This window comes from Vulpes lagopus, chromosome 20, assembly GCF_018345385.1.
Source record: "Vulpes lagopus strain Blue_001 chromosome 20, ASM1834538v1, whole genome shotgun sequence".
NCBI lineage: Eukaryota > Metazoa > Chordata > Mammalia > Carnivora > Canidae > Vulpes > Vulpes lagopus.
The window spans coordinates 18,908,135-18,934,195 of NC_054843.1; the positions used below are offsets into that span (position 1 = coordinate 18,908,135).

General features: G+C 36.8%; 1 pseudogene; it reads right to left on the bottom strand.

The window, feature by feature from the left end:
* Positions 1-23,848: 23,848 nt before the first annotated feature.
* On the bottom strand, positions 23,849-24,494 carry LOC121479355 (annotated as a pseudogene).
* Positions 24,495-26,061: the final 1,567 nt, after the last annotated feature.

Below are 26,061 nucleotides of genomic sequence, written 5' to 3' on the forward strand. Positions count from 1 at the left end.
TGCTAAAGAGAGCAGGACCTGGGACAGCGGGCCTTGGCCAAGTCACCTGCCAACGTGGCAACTAGATCTGCAGAATTCCTAGTGATAAGAGCCCCAAGACACAGGGTTAAGATACGGTGCTGCAGTGGGGAGCTTGGTAACTCAGACAAAGATAATTGCAGAGGAAGGCAAACACACACACACACACACACACACACACACACACACAACTACTATTCATTTTCAGTACTATAATAATGCATTCTATGTATTTATGATTTTATTAGCTTGATTTTGGCATCACATTATATAAAAAGAGCATTATAATAAAAAGATGAAACTTTCTAATGATATTTGGAAATCCTTAGGAATAGAAAATAGGGTATTAGAGAAAATAATGCATATTCAAATAAACCCTTATTCGGGAAATATTTAAATATTGTTTTTCTTTTAGTTTTTGATATCTCACCTGCTTATAAGTGGATAAAACAACAGCTTTTTGCTTGCACTGAACTTTTATTTGCTGGAGTTTTTAATTAAATTTCTTATTACCACCACATGTAAACAGAAAATCATTAATATGGCTCAGTTTTATGCTGATGAAATCTTAATCTATAGAAAATAATTCTTAGGCAAACAGTTTCTCTTGTACCAACATGAAAATACTTTTCTTTACTGGTTTTCATTCATTTTTACTGTACAAATAGTTGTAGATAATGTATTAGTCTCATCTGAGAATAGAAAAAGAATTTGAAAAAAAAAGATTGTCTTGCAGATGTTGGCCTAGAATGATATATGCGATACTAAGGTTTTTTATTCACTGTACATTTAACTTACTTTGATAGCATCAAGCTTCATTGGCTTTTGTCTATAATGGCAAGTATTACTGTTGACAGTGCTCCTGTTTTGGTAAACATTTTAGCATGTATATCCAGAACTCCTCTATTTTTACTCTGACATTTTTAATTTTCTTTTAAATATATCTGCTTTCCCTGACTCAGGCACAGAAGCCTACTCAGGATAGTACAGCGAAGTCACAGGATTGTTTTAAAGTTTCAAAAGGTTATATTAAATGACAAGTTACCTTAAATTTTTGAGGGAAGCTGTGGCATCTATTGGTAACTACCAAAATGCCTCGTCCAACGCTATTCATAATTTAAACAGATCACTACATTCCTCTCTATGGTGTTTTATCATTGTGAAACCAGGTTTTCAGTGATGCCCAAATTAAAAGGCAAGTACTGTGACAAAAACTATGTGGAAAAAAAATAAAGGTCATCCAGTCAGATTTGAAAGTTTGAGAAGTTTTTCTACACCAATAGGTGTTATATCGTTAAGAAATAAATATTTATTAAATTATTGGGCTTAACCGTTGTGAATGGGACTGTGAAGTATTTCCTTAGGCCTAGGGTATTGAACAAATATTGAGATACTAAAGATGCCATAAACAAAGAACATCGGGGAACTTTAGAAAATACAGTATTTTGTCCATAAGGGTATTTCTCAATAGATGCTTGTTTTCCAATCAATTCAAAATCAAAACAAAACATTTCCTTCATGTTAAACTTAATGGCTACTATTCTATGTTTAAATCCAATGGATAGCCCTTTTAAAATAAATCAACAGCACATAATACAAGACTTTGGTAATATTTCTACAAGTACTGTGTGATAAAAGTTGCATATGCCATAGGAGCACATATGCATACACACACGTGTACACACACATACACACACAGAAGGATTCTGATATTACTTGTGGCCTCTTAGGCCCTTAGACTAAGGAGAAAGTAAGGTCTGACCAGTAAAACCTCAAACTATATACAAAGCTACATAGATAATTATATTCACAAAAACATTTTTCTCTGGCTCTGTTCCCACTTGTTTTATGGAGATTACAGCCCCACCTAAAGCATCCCAGATCAATCCAGGAAACTCCAGGAACTGTTTCAAATCTTCCCCACACGTCATTCTCTGTGAATATTTTGTGGCCAGTATCCTCATCTATTCCACCTGTGGTTTTGTATGCCTCAAGTAACTGCTAATGTACTAATACCTGGTAGGGGTGTTGGCTTTAGGATAATGCTGCCCAGGCTGTCATTTGTGCCAATGTAACTAGTGCCTGCAATTGGCACCAATGTCTTAGTTGAGGGTATTCTCTGTGGAAGCCCTAAAAATGTTATCATGGTTCCTGGTTCTACCAGGATCAAGAAAGGGAGTGAGGAGGGGTTGAAGGGAGAATTTTATTGCATAACTTCGAAGTCCCATAGTGATGCTAATACAATATGTTTTCTAAAGCTTTTCATTCATTGAATGCAAACCTATTTCTTTAAGGTGAGGCATTAGTACTCTTGGTACATCCAAAGGAAATTTGAATAATGAGCACTATACTGTTAGTCTCCAACTCCAAGCTGTTTTTTTTTTTTTTACCTCTGAAACATACTTAGTACATAGCTGCTTTTCCTTTGAGTAGAAATGTTTTTGTTTTTGTTTTTGTTTTTGTTTTTGAATGATCTCTCTCTGTCTCTATCTCTTGCACTGGTCTCTGCCTCTATTTACGCAAACACATATGTATATATGTAAACATATATACATTATAAGTATAGTCCTTCTGAACAAATGCAAAATATTACACAGCGTGGCTGTGTTTCAGAATAAGTTTATCTCAAGCTTGCTCTTAGGCACATAGGCATACACATGTAATTAATAGGTAATTTTAAAATTTAAAAACAAATGATTCCATTTTTAATGGTCTGTGGATGTGACCATGGGCATTTGTGAGGACGGCTCTGTCTTGTTTCATTAATAGGTATCCAGTAGGCTTCCTGCTTCCTCTCAGCTTCAGTGCTTCTGCTGTGAGAACCCTCAAAACTGCTCAGTCAGGAAAATACATAAAAGCCCGTCTTGCAAGCACCCATTAAATTCAGTGAGGTTGTAATTATGAAGAAGAAACATTGCTTGTAACTATTCTAAGAAACATAATAATGATATTCATAAAAAATAAATTTTAAAACCAGATCAGCTTTTAAAGAAAAATAGTAGAAATGTACTTTCTACTTGGAAATAACATGTTAGGGATGTTTAAGTTTAAATAGAGATTAGAAGCCTTTAGTGATATTTAAGAGATGTCTATAAAAGTCAGCATCATGGTGCCACTGAGACATGGCTGCACATTACCTCAGGTGCTAGATAATAGGTAGCAAGTCCCTCATTATATCTGGCAATGATCCATTCATGAGATAATTAGGCAATATCAATCTGTGAAACCTACACAGAAAGATTAAGATCAGGTTCAATGTATGTACAAATATACATATATATGTGTGTGTGTGTATGGAGGGATGGATATATGTGTATATACGCACACATGTATGTGTGTATATGTGCATGTATGTGTCCATATGTGTATGTGTATATCTACATGTGTGTGCATATGTGTGTGTGTACATGCAATTACAGCATATAAGACTTTGAGATAAAAAGGAATAGGAAATTCATAACTGTTTCAGTATGCTGGGCATCATTATACTGCTAGAGATTGCCTACAATAAGTTTATCATCAAAGAGAACATCATAACTGCAACATAAAAATTGTTGCTTTACAGAGGGTTTAACTTTAGGACCTCTGAAATTACGGAATCATAAAGATGAGTCGTTTTACACCATCCTCAGAAAGCTGTTTAATGGAATCCTAGGTCTGCTCTTTTTACTGTCAGATTGAAACATTTTACGTGTTACTCTACTTAATATTTTGCTATATATACAATTAAATTTCGTTATAAAAATAAATTTAATTACCAGCTATGCCTGATGATAAACATAGCCGACTTGCTGGTCTTCTGTGATTCACCTCTGCACCACTCACTGAATAATTAATAGCATTGATTCTGTCACAACTTCGGTTTGCTCTGTGTGAAATTTAATTGCTTTTATGAGGAAGCTGATGTTGGGTGGCCCAGCTGTCATGAAGGTTCTAGGTTGCAGTGTCAGCCGGTATGCTGCATTCAGGTCTAGGTCACTGCTCATGTCTCTGGTTGTGCTGTGTGATCAGCTGTGATGAGAATGTTTACTGGAGGGCAGGGCTTCATTCCTGCTGAAAGCTGAGAAATTGCTCTAGGAACAGTTTCTATGAACTGCTCAATGTGTTCATCTCAATTCTGACTCAAGTGACCATATGATTTTGCCCAAGCCTGTAATGATCCGTTCTCCATGGCTAAAATGAAGATATGGAAAAAAATACCAGTTTACTATTGAGTCTACCAGTTTCCTCTTTGTGATTATTTTTACTAGGTATTTAAACTTCAAATATCTTTTCATATTTCAGAATGAGAGGTGGTTTATATTTTCATAGAATTTTAATGCTTTGATTTTTTAAAGATTAATTCTTTAATTTACATTATTTTTTGTGGAGTATAAAATTAGAACATATTGATATTGTTTTCAAGAGTACTTAAATCATGCACCAGTTAGTTAAAGATAAGCTGTGACTGTACACATCCTGGAAGCACCACATACTTTCATTTATGTTGTCCTTAGCTAAATCAGTGTGCAACCCCAGGATTTAGTTTTACAGTCAAAATAAGCACATAGTATATTTGACTTTCTATTTTGGTTGGGAGGTAGGCATGCCTGCTTTTTGTTTTGCTCCTGGAAGTGGAAATAGGGCAATGGCTGCTCATTCTCATTAGGGCAAGTGGTCCATTTCTTATCTGGCATAAAATAACCATACCTATGATCCATAGACTCTGGCAAGGGGTCAGCTTGATAATTTGCTGGGTTGTGTAATTCTACCCTAAAATTATACATACATGACTTAATTTTGAGTTCACAGATTTTGCAAGTCTAAGAGCAATTTTTTTCAAAGGCTTTATTGGTCAAAATTTCTGAACTCTCTGGAATGTCTGTGGTAATCGCTATAAGAATTATTCAGCTGATGATAGGCCTTCACTATCTTTTTCTGTTCAATGCTTTCATTCTCAGACTGATTAGGAGGGGTTATTCTAATGTCAGCTCACATTTGCCCCATGGAGACAGTCAGTCGCATCTTACCAGTATGGCCAAATGACTTATTCTGTTGAAAGTTTAGGTTGGGGAGACTCCCCTACAACATACATTTGGAGTATGTAAAACAGGACAGAAAGAGCCAAGGAGAAGGCACAGGAAAACACAGTAAAGCTTTTCAAAATTGCTTCTTCTGTAGAATACATCAGTTTAAGAGGTCTTAGTGCTCATGGTATTAGGAACTGAGAGAGGATGAGTGCAGATTAGCAGTCTACATTTGGGCCTTTGTAAGGCTGCCTCATGCTAAATGAATCTCAGTAAATACTTCAATATCTATCTGATCATGTTAGCCTCCTCTCTTTCTTTGGGGAAACCCGGGTAAGGAGATCCTCTTTAGAATTTCCTCTATCTCAATAGGCCCAATGATAGTGCTCTAGGAAAGGCTGCCTATACTTAAGAGGGTTATTGGGAATCTTTTAAAGCTCTGTCTCTGACATTAATCAAAATTCCTTACAGACTGTAGTGGAATCTTCACTTTAGGTTAAGTTATGTTCTTTTTTTTTTTTTAAGATTTATTTATTTGAGAGAGAGAGAGTGGGCATGGAGGGGAAGGACAGAGGGAGAGGGAGAGAGAAATTTAAGCAGACTCCTTGCTGAGTGTGGAGTCCGACACAGAGTCCAATCTCATGATTCTGAGATCAGGACCTGAGCTAAAACCAAGAGCCAGACATTTAATCAGCTGCGCCATTCAGGCATCCAAAGTTTATGTTCTTAAGCTTGCTACCTAATGTGAGTTTCTTTCATCATGAAACACTTAATATCTAATATAAATTAAATTAAATTAAATATTCAAGATAAAGAATCTTTCACTAATAATATTTTGAATTGATTGTTATAAAATGATCATCAGTATTTGTGCTTATCTAAGTTATTCAAAGATAATTTTAAAATGTTTACTGTTTTATTTTATTATTTTTAATGTTTATTATTTTAAATCTTTTTTTAATATTATACATATATAACTCAATAGTATAACCAGAATTTAAATTACAGAATTTAGGAAATAAGTCTCCTAGTCAATGAAATTTTAAACCTTGTAGCGACCAAGAGTTTTAAATGCAACTTGGGAGGCAGGAGCATGTTTTCTTTCCTTTGTTCTGATTTAACCTCTACTGTCCCAGGATCAAAAGAGCTGTTATTTATAGGTCACTGCTCTGAGAACTCCCACTCACAGCATTTCAGCTCCACTGATGTACTTCTCTCTGATTATGGTGGAAAAGGAGTGAGAATTTTGGGTTGAAAAAGAATAGGCTAGAGAGACTTAAAGGCTGAACAGAAACTTGTGAATACAGATATAGGACTTGTTACAGTATTAAAGATAGTTAACCACTGCTGATGATGTTCATTGTAACTGAGCTGAGACTGCTCCTCCTACAAAGATTTTATTAAAAACCAAAGCTAAAACAGCTTCTGCAATGGATTGAAGCTGCTGCGTCAAACTTAGAGGGTTACAAAGTCATGATGCTGCTAGATCACTCCCATTCTAATCAGTTTTAAATCCAACATCGGGTTAAGTAAACATGAGCTCCTCCCAATGTACTCTTCAAGTATTTGTTTTGCATCTTTGTTTTAATGCTTATTTCTTTCTTCCATCACTGTGTAGTGGGACTCTCAGCATAATTTTTCCCCATTTTTTTCTGTTCTAGAGAGAAAAATTCCAGATGGCTTCTTCAATCATTGTTAGCTCAGAAGGGAACTAACCCTTTAGTAATAATTGTTTCTCTCCATGAAGAACTGGAGATGTATGTGGATGTCAAATTAACTATACTAATGAAAGAGTTTAGGTCGTTCAGATGACTGGGAAATGGAGTTTATTTAATCAGACATTTGGTGTTGTCAATATTGAAAAGGGAGGTCAACTGGAATCTGGAGGTTTGGCATTGGGTCCACAATGTTTTTCAAACAATGGTTTTTCAGCTTTCCGACTTGGCATTTTGGGCCAGGTAACTGTTTTGTGAAGCTGTACTGTGTATTTCATGTTTAATGGTTATCCCTGGGGTCTACACACTAGATACCAGTGGCAACCCTTGCCCCACTGTGACAACCAAGAAGTTTCCCGACATTACCAAATATCTCCTGAGGTAGACAAATCATGTCTGATTGAGTACCGTTAGTTTTTTTTTTTTTTATAATTTTTTTTTGATTTTTATTTATTTATGATAGTCACAGAGAGAGAGAGAGAGGCAGAGACACAGGCAGAGGGAGAAGCAGGCTCCATGCACCAGGAGCCCGACGTGGGATTTGATCCCCGGTCTCCAGGATCGCGCCCTGGGCCAAAGGCAGGCGCCAAACCGCTGCGCCACCCAGGGATCCCTGAGTACCGTTAGTTTAAAACAAGCTTGGTACAAGAGACCTGGTAGTGACCTATGATTTGGGTCATGACTATACAGAGCAGAGAACAATCAAGTTATCAAAGCTGTGCCTCAGGAAACACTCTAATAATGTAAGTGCTGGGAGACTGGCATCAATCTCCATCAGACATTTTTACTAACCAGCTCAGGGATCTGTACCAGCAGTAAATCAGTTGTCAGAATCTGCATTATGTGGCAAATAGAAGCAATAGTAACATTGACTGGTGGGACTCCAGAGTCTACTCAACAAGAACTTAGAGAAGCTTAGTCTTCACCCTGTGGTGGTTCCTTCTCAGAGATCATCCAAAATGACACAGAGGGAGTATTTGCAATTAAAATAAAATATATTTATTCAGCTTTTTGAGTTTATGCATCTAAGTTATTCAGTTGTACTTTGAGATCTCTATCTTAAGAATCATGAATGTTATGCAGCCACTAAAAGTTATTTAGTCTGTGACTATAATCTTAATGGATGATATTCACAATGATTACATTGACTACCTAGCTAGATTCTAGAATATTCCAACCTTAATAGCATATGGAAGAGACAACTAAACTTAACCAAGTAACAACAACATCAAAGAAATCTGATGAAGGTATAAAATTTAATGATTTAATGACAATTTAGATCTAAATGCATTTAAAATCATTTTCTAAGGGGTGAAACAGAGGATAGATTGTGAGGTCCTGAAAATAGTCAGATCACAAAATTTCATACGGAGATCTGAGCCCAGTTCTTCCATACAAGATAGTACTCAGCCCAGATAAGTCATTCTCTGACTTCTCTTATGTACTTACTTCTCAAGATACAGAAGACACACAACATGCCCAACTCTTCAGCTGTAGCTCAGAGATGGGAAGAGTGTCAAACATCAATCATTAGGAATAAAATGAGATAGATGGATACATAGATGATAGGTAGATGATAGATAGACAGATAAATATCTAATTATACATGAATATGATAAAAAGAATTGGGAGGGAAATTATGGGAAAAAAATTAAAAACAACCATCTACAAGGTTTATTTAAAAAGTCAGGAGTATAGCTATCAATAAGCTGAAAAATATCCAAAGAAAAGCAGATGGAAATTAAATACTTTTATATAAAATGAAAGGCTAGACTAGTGGACTTGGTTTAGGTATTTCCACAAAGTACTTTGTAAGTTTATTGTGTCTCCAAAGCAACTGAAAAATACATAACATCCTTAAGTTAACAAATATCAAAGGAAAGAGAAGGGGAAAGGAATGGAATATGTATTCCAGTTATATGTGTATGATGTGTATTAGATGGATAATCAATAAGTAGATACATACATACATACATACATACATACATATCCATGCATAAATAGATATACCCTTAGGGAAACTAAACAAAGGAGAAGAAAGATACAAAGAGGATCAAGCTAATGGGCACTATTTAACTTAGAAGGAAACATTAGGAATCAGTGTATATGTAACCATTTCTCAATTCTCCCCCCACTTCTCCCCACTACCCAACCATACTGGAAGCCTAAGAAAGAGGCATTTTTGGGCAAGTAACTTGGAAAGAGGAAATTGTGTTTTCTTCAATACCTATGAGAGGGATCCCTGGGTGGCGCAGAGGTTTGGCGCCTTCCTTTGGCCCAGGGCGCGATCCTGGAGACCGGGGATCGAATCCCACGTCGGGCTCCTGGTGCATGGAGCCTGCTTCTCCTCCCTCTGCCTGTGTCTCTGCATCTCTCTCTCTCTCTCTGTGACTATCATAAATAAAATAAAATAAAATTCTTAAAAAAAATACCTATGAGAGATGTTGAAGCAGGGATCCTGAAATGTGGAAGATATGTATCATGCATTCGACTGGGCAGAGGCAGTTTCAATAGTGATATCATGTAAAACAGAGAGGCAGCAGCACTCCTTTGCCTAAACTAACTCAGTCTTACTGAGCTGAGGTGTGTATTTTTTACTAAACTGGTTCTGGTTGCTCTGATTTATGAGCCATGTAAACCCAGGGGTATTTAGAAAACTCAAGAGAGGATTTATTTATTTATTTATTTATTTATTTATTTATTTATTTGCAAAATTACTATTGTAGCAATAAATTAAATTTAAAGCCTTTTAAAATTTAATTTTAAATAAAATTTTTAAATTTTATATATTTTTAAAAAGTGAGAAATACTCACCCGGAACGTATGGGTTAGATAATACCATTTACACATTTGCTAGAGATAGGTGTGCATATCTAGATTACATATTAAGCTTACAGTTCTTTAGAGGTGAAAACTACAGACTATATCTTACTAAATTTGTATTCTCTATACATAAGACCAAATTTGTATTCTCTATACATAAGACCAATGTTTTGAATTTTTTATAAGTAGAGAACATGCAGTTTAGGGGAGGGTTATGCTAACATGTGGCCTGTCAGTCTAGTTCATTATAGTATAAATATTGGATGCCTGAAAATGTATGTGTAAGCAGAAATGCATTGTGCACCTGTTTGGCATCAGCTAAAAGGTACTTATCCTTTTGCATTTTCAGGGGCTCTGGATGGCTTGTCAGCAGTGGCTTGTGCATCTGCAGCTGGCAGATACTCAGAGGCAGTGACTTTGTGATTAAGGACACTGCCTCTGTAGATAAACTGCTCTTCTACTTATTGTCTGTGCATCCTTAGACAAGCTTTGTAACCTCTCTGTTCCTCATAGTACAACTGTAGTTGTAACATAATCCCTAGTGACATTACGAGACTGATCAAATGAAATAAATACAAGTAAAAATGTTTGAATATGGCTTGACGTATAGGAAACCCTTAATAACTATGAGTTCTTGTGCTAGGGATGAAGCTAATGCTCTGATCAAAGAAGAGAAAAAGAACTCAGGTCTTATGTGCACTCTGATAATGTTCTTACAATGAGCACTGTGGACACTTTTCCAATCATAAATGACTTTGGAGCTATGGATCAATAGTAACCTGTCAGTTGCTTGAAACTTCCTTGTAAATTCAAGGAGATTTACTGCTTTTGAGTGAAGCAGTAATTCAAAGAAATGGGTCGTTGAATACTTTGTGAGTACTTCTTGTCACATAACAGAATAACCTTTGTCATGGGAAAAGTACCCACTTTTACCTAAATAAACATCTCAGGTTCTGAGGATTTCCAGCGCATAATGTAAAATGTCTTTCAAAATTGGGCTCAGGGGGATAGATGTTGATTTAAGCATCTTCAACTCTGATTAATAAAATTTTAAAAATATATACATACATTTAACTTCTCTCATATAGAAGTAGATTTCAGAATATTTTTCAAATGCATTTGTCCATGGAAAGAATGTTCTAGGTTGATGAAACTATTTTAAGGACAAACAATGAACAGATGGTATTGCTTCTAAAATTTTTACTAGAGTGGTGGGAAAACTTGTAGCTCTAAAAGTTTGATATATATCAACTATAGCCAGTCCTTGACTTATGATGGTTTGACTTTATGATCCTGTGAAAGCCATACACATTCAATAGAAACCAGACTTCAGATCTTGAAATTGGATCTTTACCTGGGCTAGTAATATGCAGAACAATCCTCTCGTCTGATACTGGGCAGTGGCAGTGAGCGGGGCCTCTCGGAGCACCATGGGATCACCAACATCAACAACTGATATACTGACAACCATTCTGTACCCATAGAGCCAACTTGTTTTTCATTGTCAACAAATTACATGAGCTATCCAACACTATTATAAAAGAGGCTTTGTGTGAGATGATTTTGTCTGATTGCAAGGTGAAGGTAAGTGTTCTCAGAACATTTAAGGTAGGCTAGTCTAAGCTATGATGTTCAGTTGGTTAGGAGTATTAAATGCATTTTTGACTTAAATATTTTCAATTTATGATGGGTTTATTGGGATATAACTCCATCATAAGCCAAGGAAGAACTGTAGTGGAAAATTTCCCATCAGGGTTGCATCACTCTCCTAGGGCTGCTGTAACAAATTACCACAAACTGGGTGGCTTAAAAAAACAAAAGCGATTTTTTCTGACAGTTCTGGTGGCTAGAAGTCTGACATGAGACTTTTGGGACTAATATCGAGCTATTGTCAGGGCTATGCTCTTTCTAGAGTCTCTAGGGGTAGAAACCACTTTTTGCCTTTTTAAGTAGAGCTTTATGGCTTAGAGCCCCTTCCTCCATTCAAAATCAGGGACTGAACATTTTATTTCTCTGACTCTGCTTCCCTCTGCTCCTATCACACGGCTTTCTTCTCTTCTACTTGTAGTCAAGGCTCCCTCTGCCTCCTTCTTATAAAAATACTTGTGGTGACACTTGGGACCTACCTAAGGATCATCTTTCTACCTCGATATTCTTAACTTCATATGCAAAGACCCTTTTTCCATATAAGTGTCACAGATTCTAGGATTGTGACCTTGAAGTTATTATTATTATTACTAATGTGTGTGTGTGTGTGTGTGTGTGTGTATAGGGATTCTATTCACCTTACTACTATTCTTGTTGGAAAAAGGATAACCTTTCATACTTCACAAAAAAAGGGCTAATCTGATTGGCATACATTATTATTAAAAAGGCCAGAACTTGGAATGAATGCTCCATATAGCTATAGCTTTGCCATGTAAATCAATATTCCCCCTCAAGTTTCCCCTAAGCTCTTATATTTTAAGGACATTATTAATATAGCCAATTAATATATATTGATATAATTAATTCTGTTTTTTCTTTCTGTTCATTTTATTTTTACTTTAGTTTTTTTTAAAGATTTATTTATTTATTTTAAAGAGTGAAAGAGAGAGGGCACAGTCAAGAAGGGCAGGGAGAGGGAGAGAGAATCTGAAAGCAGACTTCAGGCTGAGCCTGGAGCCTGATGAGGGCTCGGACTCATGACCCTAAGATCACCACCTGAGCGGAAAGCAAGAGTAGGTCACATAGCTGACTGTGTCACCCAGGTACCCCTGTTCATTTTATTTTTAAAATTTATTCATGTTTACAATTTCTTCAATTTCATCTTTGTAAGGACAACTACAGCAAAAAAAAAATATCAACTTTATCATATTACTACTATATGACTAAACTCTTAGTAAATGGCATTTTATATTTGTATACATTCTCTTAAACTATCCTTTGGAGTACTTGATTTATTCACACATGCAAAATAGATTCTAGATAATGAAGAATTAGAACATCAGGCAGTCAGCCTGGAAGTCCAAGATCAGGGTGCCAGCATGGTTGGATTCCCGGTGAGGATTCTCCTCTTAGTTTAGAGATGACTGCTTTCTTTCCATATTCTCCCATGGAGAAAGAGAGAGAGTTTTGGTCTCATTATCTTCTTATAAAGGCACTAATTCCATAATGAGATCCCACCCTCATGACTTCATTTAAACCGGATTACTTCCCAAAGGGCCCATCTCCATATGTCATCATACTAGGGCTTAGGACTTTAACATATGGATTGTAGAGGGACACAAATATTTAGTCTGTAACAAGTGGCAAGCAATTATCCCCTAAAAATGTTTGATTAAAGAATGTATTTTGCCACAGATCACTTAGGGTATGGTGTTAGCGGCAAAGATATCTAGGATTCATTCCCTAACAATTCAGTATCAGTGTCCAATTTGTATCATTTCTTGAATAACAATACAAAGATAAACAGTTTTGTTTCTTGAGAGAGATTAATAAGTCCTAAAATGATAGGATTAATAGTAGCTGTATTTTTAAAGTTATGAGAATTGAAATATTCAAAATTTGTTTTTCCATCATAGGAGAGAGTATATTTAATAATTATCAAAATGGAAAATTGAAATGGTACACTTCAGTTCATCATAAAAATGCAATATTATTCAAGTGGTAAAAACTTAATAAGTGTATTTCTGAGTGCAGTAAATGAAAATTAAAAAAACCTCTCCTTTCCATAATAAGGGGACTTTGATTTAGCCAGCCTGTATCAGTGGTTTTTGATGTTAGTAGCTATGCAATATAAAACAATTACAGAATATAACTGAATGGGTAACTATTATATTACAATTTCTCAAATAAATCTGTTAATTTAACAAGGGGTAAATGTCTAGTTCTTAACAATTATCTTAAAATATGGAGTTCATAATTCTTCACAAACAACCAGCCAACCCTTGTTAATTAATTTGCTTAGTGGAATTTAGATGACCTTCATAAAATATCCTATAGATTTATCTAGTCATGTTTAAGTAAGAAGCTTAATCAGTTGTATTACAAAGGAAAATGAGTTTCCTTTTACAGAATTTCACTAGATTAGAAAAGGTAAATAGATACTATAAGATAAGCAGAGAAGTATTAAAGCTCCTTATTCAAAAAATAATAATAAAGCTCCTTATTCATAGAGGGTATATATTTTGCTGCTTTGATTAATTTTGGGAATGAAGCCTATAAATAGGTAGTTATGTAAATGAACGACAGAACTTTCACTTTAGATGGTTCTGAAGTTTTTTAGTTACTTAACAAAAATGTCATGCATATATATGCATATAAATATATGTAATGTGTATATGTAACATTAATATATACACTTATGTATACATATAAAAATCTTTAAATTTAAATAAATTCATTGGTGATTGCTTTGTGCAGTTTTTCATGAAGGAATTTTGTAAGACATAGATGAAAGACAGGAAGATTGCAAATGTCATTATAGTCTATCTCAAACATCTTTCATCTCTAAAATGTAAACCCTGTTTAGTTATCAAGGATAGAGAACTTCATCAAGGATAGAGAAGCGTAATGACATTAAATTTCCAGGTATTTTAGGATTCACAAAGTGGTGAGAATGCCTTCATGTGATATTCACACATGAAAGGTGAAAAATATCTGGTTGAGTTATTACAATTACAGCCACATTTTGTCATTTCATCATAAGAAAATAATCCAACATCTTACATTTGAAAAGATTACTTCAGAATCTGTCTGTGCATGGAACATAAAATTGGCTACGGTTCTGCATTAGTTCATAGAGTATTAAGCAGTTCGATTCAACCTTTCATTGAGAATAACTAAATTTTTTGACAAAATAAACACCACATCTTATTGGTGGTGTTAAGAGATAGAACAAATAGTAGAAAAAATTCTAGCACTCAAAGCTGATTCTGCTAAAAGGGCACACATATTCTGACCTAAAAAGAAAGAGCCACAGACATTATTTCCTTAGGCTGTGGAGACTCATGTCCAACTAAAGACATTGCAAAGGAAGAAATTATGATAAACCATCACTAACTTAATTTTTTTCTCCCAAAAGATCATACACTAGGATAAAGATTAATGAAAAGTCAAATAGCTCTGAAGTGCAGACCTCTTGCCCTGTGTTGGATCACCCATGTGATTTGGAAAACTTCAGCTATTAAAATTGAAAAATGGAGTTATAGACTAATAAAAATTCTACATGATCTCTGGAGGAAGGGTCTCATCTTCATGGGTGAAAAATACATCATCCTATTAAGTAAGGAAAGGTAGATGGAAAACCGCAATGGATTGTTTCTCTAACATTATTTCCAACATCTGGGAGTCTGAAAGGGTAAGCAGGTAAAGCCATAAACATGTGTGACTGTGATTTACAAGTTGGGTCTTTGTGAGTGAAGATATTCTTTGGGTAAGAAATTGTTGCTACCATTAGGTAGACCAGGTAGACAGAACATTGTTAATGGTTGGAAATTCTGTAAAAATATTCAGGTGATACTGGTTGTTGGCCAGAGTATCCAATGCTGAGATAAGTTTGGGCAAGTGTGTTGACCCTTGGGCCTTATCCTTTATCAGGGATATCTTAATTAAGGAATGAAAAGCAGGAAGTCTTCACTGGGTTTGTCATATGTGACAGTGGTGATACCATGAGTAGTATATGAACTTCTATTTGTTTTTACTCAGTTGATCTCAGTTTCTTCCCAGGTGGTCAAGGGGTCTGGGAGAAGGATGAGGTCCTCCAGCACTGGGGCATCTGTAAGGCCCTGAGGATAGGGATGGTCACTCTTTCCCACATATGGAATATGCCGGAGGGCCCAAGCTTGGCTCTATCCTCTAACAAAGAGTATTCAGAAGTTGTGCATAGCTAGCTGAGCTTTTGAAGTATTGCTTCCATGACCCAAGGTAAGATGAGCATCTGTATGTCAGACACAGATCCAGGGGCCTGTGAGAACCTCTGTTCCCAGAAGGGCTCAGTTTGTGGCAATCAATTTTTGTTCTACTCGCATATAGATGGAGATAAGGGTGGCAATATCTTGCAGTACAATCCTGTGGACAGCATGAGGCCATCATGGTGATCGAGATATGCCAGGAGATGTGAGGAGGCTGGCAAAGCTTCTACGGTGAAAAGTCTCTGGGGAACATTAATGTTTGTGCCTATTGTATTCCAATTTGGACAGATTCTAGAGACTTTTGTTGGAAGCTACCTATTAACATAAGTAAAATTTTTAAATAAGGAAACTATGTTACATCCAGAGTCCCCCAAAAGTCTAAAATATGTTGGGTTATTTTGATATAGTGGGTGTTGAGAGGGTCAATAGCTTTTCTTGGCAGCATCAGAATGAAGCTCTTGGTCATCAAGTAATTTTCAGAAATTTAACTGAGGTGATAAGCCCTTGAACTATGTGGGTGATGACCCTCCCCCTTTTTTTGTGAGCTCCTTTGTATTTGTATGTCTTGGATGATTGTACCAAAGGAATGTCTATGGATGAAAACATCATCAATGCAATGTTGTATCTGAGCTCATAGAAAAAAATTGAATGCTGTTAAGATCTTATCGACAAAAAATCTGTGTACTTTCAAAGCAGTGAAGATAACCCATGAGTAGCCAGATAAATATCTCTTTAGAGATGAAGGCAAATTACAGCTGAAAGGCTGTTGATATAGACACTGAACAGAATATATTAGTCAAATCTATAATAGAAAGATCTTTACTTTTTGCTGATTGGATAGCCAGTAATTTCAATAATATTTGGTACAGGGTTTTAATGGATGGAGCTGTGGGATTAAAGTTACAGTAATTGACTCTAAGATCTCTAAGATGCCATTCTTTTTTTTTCTTCCAATTTTAAAAACAAACAAAATTGTAATGGTAAATGGAGAAGCAGTGGGAGATAATCACCACTTCTCTATGCAGTTCTTATATAATGGGTTTCAATACTGGAAAGTGTTGTTTTCATTTACATTGGCCATGTTAACTATTTTCACTGGGGAGAGGGGCATAAGCCAATTGTCAATTTGTGTCAAAGATTTAATATAATTTTAATTTATTACTTACTGCGTCAAGAGCATCCATGCCCATTATGAAGTATTTTAAGGCAATGAGTGTTATAATCATGGGGAATTGAAGCAATGCAATAATTTCTGCAGTTAAGGTGAAGTATACTTGTCGGTCCTATATCTCATATTTAAGAACTTTGAGAAGATTATGGGAAAAGCATTTTTTAAAGATTTAGTCAGATGGCAAACTCTAACTTGAGCCCCGGAATTAAGGCTAAGAAGTTTTGTCAGTTAATGTGTCAGCAGATGTTAAAGTTAATTCAGATCTTCTTTTTAGATGTGCAAAATCCAATCAGTGCCCTTTTATCTTTTTGTTGTATTAAGTCTTATAGTAAATTATGGGTATCCAACTGGGACCTCTGTTTTAGTGATTTTGTTTACTCCTTTGTCTCCAAGCTTCTTTTTCTTCCTGTGTTTTTTTTCTTTCCTTTCTGTGGTTAGTTGATATACTTTGGAGTGGAGGATTCTCTGCCCTGCTCCTATTTCTAAGCTTCTGCCTATCAAAGATCCTCAAAACAATATTGTCACTCATCACAGTGTCTACTTCACAGGGCACCTTCGGTCTGTTTTCTTACAATCTTGAGGCTCATGATCTTGTTTTGATAGAAGTGTAAGGAGAAGCAACAGTGAAAGCATTTTGTAGTGTTGCTTTTCAAACAATGACTATTCTTCTTCCACATATGTAACCAGCTAATGGCTCTTATATCACATAGGCTATAAGTCTTTCCCCTGAACCTAGTGTCCAATATGACCATATTGGACTCAAGACACCTGGTCCATTGGAATATTTCATTATTCCATTATATTTGTGGGATGAAATAAAAGATGCAGGCCACTCTAGTTCTGCCTTCCTGTTTCTAAGGGCTAATTATTGAAACTTCTGACTTAGGTTATTTAAAACTATCACAGGGACTTGGTAAAACTAAGCAAATGTGCATCCAGCGGTAGGGTTCAAAGTGGAAATTCCCCAGAAAAAAAGCAACTCAAAGCATATGTTTGCCAGCAGACAGCAGTTTAGTAAGCCAAAGCAAAAAAAGAAAAACCCCTGGTGGTGGTCATCATCTGCATGCTTGCTCACAGTAACAATTTTTTAGACCATCCCGCAGAGACCATACAAACCATCCACACAAAATGTATTCCAGATATTAAGACTGATGATGCCATAAACAAGGGGATATAAAATTCATATTTACATAATAAGGCTTCGCTGAAGACCATAGGGCAGTCCTCTCAAGTTAATCTGAAAATGGCTTGATTTAAAAAAAAAAAAAGTTGACTGGCTTGGGGTTTTTACTCTTGTAATGGGATGGAGCCAGTGTGAGGATGCTCACACATGGACAAGGCCTAACCTGGTATAAACTCTCACCGGCACCAAAGGACGGGGCACCTGAGATTTCTTATCAGCTTTCCCTGATGCGCACAGAAAGAGAAGAGGTAGAGGTGACATAAAACCTGCCAGCAGTCTGACATAAAAAACACAGAGTCAGATTTGGTATGACATGAGCTCTGTGTCTGCCAAGCAAGTGCGGTCTCCAGGGAGCTGCCAGACAGGTCAAGTAGTGACAATATTGCAAAGGTAGAGCTTTGGGGGCTCCAGACCTGCTTTCAAGTTACATCTAGGGTGCTGGTTTTTCCAGCTGTTGTGTTTGAGAAGCTGAGGAAAGGAGGAGTTGGGGAGCATGGATAGGATAAGGGAAACAAACACTATAAACCTCACTGTTGCTATTATCGAACTATTTTTCTTGAATAAACATTTCTTGAGTAGTTGCAAATTTTGGGTAATTTTCAGACTTCCAAAACCATTGATTTTGAAGATTTTGTCAGTGTTTACTTTGTTTTTTGTGGAAGGGTGGATTTTTGGAGTTTCTTACTTAGTCATTTCAGATTTGTTCTCTTGAACCCTTTCTTGACCTAGAGGGATGGAAGCAGGAGTCTTGCTTCTGTTCTCTGAACTTTGAAATGTTAGGGGTCAGGTTTGATGTAAATTTATGAGACCAAGAATGTTGAGAAGTCTTACAAGACAATAATATATATGATCAGATCCTTCGTAAAGTTATCTTTTATTTTTTTCAAAAGGGAGGTATTATAATTAAACATAAGCAATTTAGATTATTAAGACAATTCAGAAATAATTTTTACTTTTTCCCTCCAGTGAATATTCATTATTCATCAAGAATAAATTCCCCTACTCTTCAATATTATTTGTGCCTTAGGATGTACTACCAATACAAAATCAGAACATACAAAATATATTTGTGTGTACATATCAGAAATGCTATAGGAACGTGAATTTCCAGCAAGAACTCAGACACCAGGGTTTTATCAGAAAAGCTGGATTTGAAATGAATTGATTGCATTTGGAATGTTTTATTTTCCTTTTCCCCACAAGGTATTTATATCAAATGCATTCTCATTTATTTAGTTTTGATACCAAGAAGAGAAATTCAATACAGATGCATGACAATGCACAATCTGGTATGCTATTTGACACTTCTGAACTTGTTAAATATTCTTGTTAATACATAGAAAATAATGTATTAGCATTATTAGCATTTTGATCTTTTTTCTTTCAAGCTTCAAGCTTTTATCCCCTGGCAGAAAGTGTTGCTGAGAAATAATATGCTTGTCTACATATGCTAACGCTTTTTTATTTGGGGTTTGTACTTGTTTGTAACCAGTCTTCCAATGGTGTCTATCCGTTTCTATGTGCTCAAAATGAGTGACTTCCTGACCCTTGATCCTACACCTTTGTGGGTGTTTATTAACCCTCCCATGAACCTTGACTTCTGAACTTTCAGCTCAAAGTTATGGCTGAACTGGCATTTCCCTAGAGTGGCTGACACATTATTTCTAAAATGAGATAAACAAAAGGAGTCGGAATTCTACCAAAATTCCCTCATAGACACAGGTTGTCTCCTCTTCCTTCGTCAACACTATGCACATAAAATGACAATCGTGACATGGACATATGGGCTTCTTAATCAACTTGAATCTTTCTCTGGGCAAGGGCAATGATGGTCTCTTGAACAGTTAGTTTGGGGAACATTATCCGTGAGTAATTTTTCTGAAGCACTGAATGAATTGCTGCAGGCATGATTGAGCAGTTAACTACTGCGGTCACCAGGGATCAGAGATACACTGTATTTCATAATGTCAGAGAAAAGTCATTGCCAGTAGAGCAGTGTGAGTGATATCTTGAAATATTGGCTCATGCTAGGTTTACTCAATGGTGACTTAGTAAAAACTAATGTTTGTAGGCAAAGCTACTAGTTTTGTCTTATTGGGCACATTTTTAAAGGCAAAGTGAATTGTTATTTATTTTCTCTGGTTTTTACTTTTATTTTGTAAAGATTTATTTATTTGAGAGAGAAAGAATGAGAGAGAGAGAGAGAGAGAGAGAGAGAGAGAGAGTGCATGAGTAGAGGGAGGAGCAGAAGGAGAGGGAGAGAAACTCTCAAGCAGACTCCCTGCTGAGTGTGGAGCCTGGTTCAGGGGCCCAATCCCAGGACCTCGAGATCATGACCTGAGCCAAAATCAAGAGATGGATCCTTAACAACTGAGCCACCCAGGTGCCCCTCTCTGATTTTTAAATTAATACTTAACATCAATAAATTATTTCATAATTAAGATGCAATATTCTGCTTTAATTTGTAAAGCAAAACTCTCAGGTGAGTATCTTTTTCTAAATAATTTCCTTAATGGAATATAGGCTAAATTTGTTTAAAACTTCTGATTGATCACATAGGAAAGCTCGAGAAATAGTTTTAACTGAATATTACTAGGATACTTGGGATGGACTTGAGCTGTCTTAGAATCACAGCAAATATTTCAGGGTAGGAAAATAGAAACTCATTAACCAAACTTCCTATTTTTCAGAATAGAAAACTTCTCACCATGCAGAGCTTTTCCAAAACATTGTTAATCAAAGTGGGAGCTGAGATTTAAGGTTTTGCCTGCTAATGCTGAGCTGAATTCTTGTTCTCAGTTCTTTCAAGATCCATGTTTTTGCTACCTTGGTTCTATATTAGTAAATGATATTCTCTAACTTGTTTTTGCAGAGTGTATGTGTACATTAGAATACATTTGCAGGGCAGCCCGGGTGGCTCAGCAGTTTAGCGCTGCCTTTCAGCCCAGGGTGTGATCCTGGAGACCTGGAATCGAGTCCCACGTCGGGCTCCCTGCGTGGAGCCTGCCTGTGCCTCTGCCTCTCTCTCTCTCTCTCTCTCTCATGATTAAATAAATGAAATCTAAAAAATAAAAAAATAAAAAAAATAAATGAAATCTTTAAAAAAAGAATACATTTGCACATATCATTGGTGATTTCCTTTGCTATCAATTCTTAGTTTTTCTTTTTGATTCTATATACTTAAGTATTCTTTTTTAAGTTTTTATTTATTTATTTGTGAGAGAGAGTGAGTGAGAGTGAGACTGAGAGCGAGAGCATGGGCTGGAGGAGGGGCAGAGGGAGAGGGAGAAGCAGGCTCCCCACCGAGCAGGGAGCCCTATGCGGGGCTCGATCTTGGGACTCTAGGATCATGGCATGAGCCAAAGGCAGATGCTTAACCAACTGAGCCACCCAGCCTCCCCGACAAGTATCCTTTCTTGTTGCTGCTCATTTTATAGCAAATAATGTGATCCCCGAAACTGGTTTTGGCAACAGTGTCCATAAATGAAGTGTGACTTCAATTAAAATTCACCTATGAGATTTTGATTATGATATGAATAGAAAACGAACTGTCCATGAACTAATATGTCCTTCTTGAACCCCTAAAAATTAAAACGCTCTTAATAAAACCAAATGATATTCTTCTACTCCTTCATAAGACACAATCCCACTTAGAAAGTGTTCCATGTGGAAGAACTTCTGGGGAGAGGAGTGGAGAAAATTCTCCATAGCAGATGCTATTGGTCATCTGCCTGGGACCTTATAGTTTCATTCAATGAATATACCACTAGTTTCCTACTAAAAGAGAAATCTGTGGTTTGTTTGGCCATCAGATCAAGCGTGGTGTGGAAAGGACAGGGTGTCTGTGGAGTTGAACTTGACTGGAGTGAATCTTTAACAAGTGGAAAAGGAGTTGGTTAATAAGTACATCAGCTTCCTCTTCCCTCAGGAGGACAGCTCAGGAGCAGGTTCTACAGTGTCCCAACAATCCAAGTAAGATTGAGTCCCAGCTGTCCACCTGGTGATTTTCTTTTTAACATATCCTGTCTTGCCTTCCTTGTCTACCTCGCTCTCTTACTTCCTATCAATTCTTAAGATTATGCCAAAATAACATAAATTGTAGAAATCCCACCAAATGTTCTCAGAATAGTCTGACTTAAAATCTTAGGATGGCAAGATATTTCTATAATGACTCTTGAATTTAAGGTAAACCAATCAGACTTTTTCCTGATCTAAGTCATGAGCCAATGATTGAAATGAGTTGAGGGCAAGAAAGAGATAGAAGTTAGAATACATTATTGCTACAGATGATGTAATAGAACAGAGGTTATACCTGTGTGCAGGAAAGCTTCTTTAGTTCCAAACCCAGTACTATCTAATTCACCCCAACTCAGGCAAACTGTGGCCACTGTAGTCGATCTGCCCACTCCACCTGCAGCTTGCTCCTTTGCCTCTGTTTCTCTCAGGGTTAGAAACTCCTTCAGGCAATTGAGAGCATGAGGAAGGCCCAAGAGGAAGAGAAATGTCCTGAATAGGGAATGCCCAATTTATTCTTTCTAAATTTACCAGTGAAAATTCATCCTTCCCCTTCATGGGCAAGAGTGATTGAAGAGGGGGAGCAAGGCCTCTAGTATTCTAGAAGCTCTCGTGAGGCTTTTGCTTCATGGAGTATAATGGAATCATTTCTGTGCCATCAGATTAACCCATCTGGTCCCATGCGGGGTACTTCTGTAATCACACAGACTTAGGCCAAGGGAATATATTGTCTTAGATTTTGATTTCTTTTGCTTTTTAGGTGATGGGCTATTTTTGACTGGTTTCAACTGAGGCAAAATGGGTATTTTACTCTGCCTGGCTTTATTCTATATAATCACGTACAAAAAGACTAATTGATGATTCTTATCTTTTCATCAAGTAAACATAAAAAGAACTGCAATTAAAAATCTTGTTTTGAAGGTGCCTGAGTGGCTCAGTTGGTTAAGCATCTGCCTTCGGCTCAGATTATGATCCAGGGGTCCTGAGATGGAGCCCTGCATTGCACTAGGCTTCCTACTTAGTGGGGAGTCTGCTTCTCTCTCTCCCTCTGCCTATCAGTCCCTTACTTGTGCTGTCTCTCTTTGTTGAATAAATAAAATCTTTAAAAGCAATTGTTTTGTGATTGATGCTGAGTAATGTTGAGAATCTTTTCATTTGTCTGTTGGCCATCTGCATGTCTTCTTTGGAAAAATGTCTATTCATGTCTTTTTTAAAAATATTATTTATTTCAGAGAGAGAGAGAGATCATGAGCATGAGCATGAGCAAGGGGAAGGGAAGAGGGAGAGTAAGGTCATGTCCTGCATTGAAAGATTAAAAATCAGCTTAAGTTGAAAAAGGAAAATAAAATAGTCCCAGTGTTAATGAGGCTAGGGGACAGATAGAATTAAGGTCAGGAGAAAAGTCAGTAGGAAACATTGTTTCTCCCCGGTCATGCCATAACCATAAAATGCCCCAAAGAGCCCCTCTTTGAGAGAGACCAGAGATTCTCACCAATGATACATTCTGACTTGCTTTACCTCCCATCAATTCCTAACAGTACTCAGCCTTTGATCAAACTCACTTCTCCTAATCCTGTCTCAGGAGCAGAAACCAATCTGGAACCTACCTTGACTTTTTTTAGATCCTTTAGTGAAAGATTCCTTTAGTGGAAGCTCAAACCTTATACAGGTCCCTTCCCTCTTCCATGTTGAGTACCAGTTTTTACGCATTCCTCTGTGTTACTCTCCCTCCATGCATTGCATCAGTTGATCTCCTTTGTCTAGGGATCTTTGGTTAATTAGCTTTTTTTTTTTTTTCAGCTACAGATTTTTATTAGATGAAGGATGTCTTAGGTTAGCTCAAGGGAAAGTGGTGACAATCGGCAAGCACTCCTCCATACAAGAAAGGAAGCATTCTTGGCTAATGAGGATGGGTAGTTATGGTATCTAAAGGTTAGTGTCTTCAGTTAACTTTGAGCACCCAGGAAGATCTTCCCCTTGGCAGTCAACATCACCAGTCCTGACATGAAAGGGTCTGCAATGAGCTAGTTCAACTTAGCCAACAGTTCTTCTAGTTCTGACCGAGCTTTGAATCTTCCCTTGAAGTCTTCTTTAGTGTGCTCCTTCACTGACAATCTGACTCCTTCAGGAAGATTGCTTTGGATTATTTCCAAGAAAATCTCTGCAAATGTAGCATTCAAACCACTGATCTGAACCATGCATTCATGGGTGGTAAGAACTGAGTCCAGGAGCATTTTGTTGCCTTGGTCCTGCAGCAGCAACACTTCCATTGCTGGGCATGGAAGCAGGCATTGCATAACTTTCCTCAATTTTAATGGATAGATGGCTGCAGAGGTGATGAACATATTGGGCATACCTCTCTGCCAGGGCCATGTCGTATGAAGTCAGGTGAATGTTTAAAACCCCATATTCATAATCTGTCCTCAAATTGAAGGGTCTCACTTCCACTTTTCCCTTCTTCTTCTTGGGCTCCTGTGCTTTAACTAGCTGCTTGTATTTTCCAATGCCATGGGTAGGCTTTGACTTGTAGTGCTGACTGGTACTCAGCAGAATGCCACCTGCAGAACAGATGAGATTTTCTCCTGAAGTCCTGAGCCTTAAAAGAAAAAAGGCTTGTTTAAAAATGGTATCATTCCTCAGACACAGCATCTTTCCCAGAGCTCCATTCATCCTTTGCAGCTGCTGCTGATTACTGTGTAAGTTGAAGACCCGCCCAAGCTGCGGCGATCCCCCCTGGAGTCTGAAAACACTAACCTAACTAGCTTTTCTTACCATGGAGTTGCATCCTGATAAACCCTTCGTAAGTTGAAAATATTGTAAGTTGAAAATTGATTTAATACACCTGATCTACTGAACATCCTAACCTAGCCTAGCCTCTAAATGGGCTTAGAAAACCTACATTATCCTATAGGGGGCAGAATCATCTACAAAAAGGTAATTTTATAATAAAGTGTTGAATAGCTTATGGATTTTATTGAATACTATACCGAAAGTGAAAGATAGAAAGGTCGTATGGATTCAGAATGGTCGATTGTTGACTCTGGTGATCCCATGGCTGACTGGGAACTGTGGCTTGCTGCCACTCCCCAGTGTCACAAGAAAAAATCATATAGCACAGCACTAGCTTGAGAAAAGACCCATATTCAAAATTCGAAGTAGAGTTTCTACTGAACACATAGCGCTTGTACACCATCATAAAGTCGAAAAATCATAAGTCAAACCATTGTTAAGTTGAGGGCCATCTGTACTTTATTACTTACATGGTCAAACTCCTATTGCATTAGAAAACTCAAGACCAAAAGTATTTGTCTCATTTTAAATATAGTCCAATGTACGTTGAATGGGATGGTTTTCCTTTCAGTGCTGGCTTCTGTAGCACTTAGTATCTATGAATGCAGTTACAAATATTTTGCTTTATTAAAGCTGTAATGAAGAAACACTGGCATTTGGTTGCTTGAAAGTTGCTTGTGGGGCACCTGGGTGGCTCAGTTCAGTTAAGCGGCTGCCTTTGGCTCAGGTCCTGATCCCAGGATCCTGGGATTAAGCCTCGCAGCATGGGGCTCCCTGCTGGGTTGGCAGCCTGCTTCTCCCTCTCCACAGCTTGTGTTCTCTACACGCTCTCTCTCTCAGATGGATAAAATCTAAATAAAATAAAATAAAATAAAATTGCTTCCATTTTATTCTAATTTATTCCTATTTGCTACCAAGTTTTAACTAATTTGTTGTTGCAAAAAAATATACACATGAAATCAGAAGAGATGCTTATTATTACCATGTAAGTTCTCTTGTGTTTTTCTTTAAATAAATGATTGGCAGATTCTACATTTCCAATAGAACTTTAATTAATAATAAAGAATTAACATTAAAATATGACGAGAAACATATAAAATGTCCAAAGGTAAAAAAATTCTGAGCATTACTTTTATGATTTTTGTCATCAGTGAAAGCACTTTGATGTCTTTGCCATTGGTGTTATTCCTCCTGAGTGTGTATGCAAAATATAATTGATGAATTACATTAGTCACCTCAAAAAATCAAATTGAAGTCCCACACTTAACAATGCCTGTGTCTATGTCTCTATATCTCCATGCATATGTATATATGTATCTACAGCTACATCTTTATCCTTGTTGTGGATATGAATTAATTCAAGCAGACTGATTATCGTATAAAATTTCAACACTACTGTATATGCCTAAATTAAAAATAAATCTGCAGAATTTGATAAGCATCTATG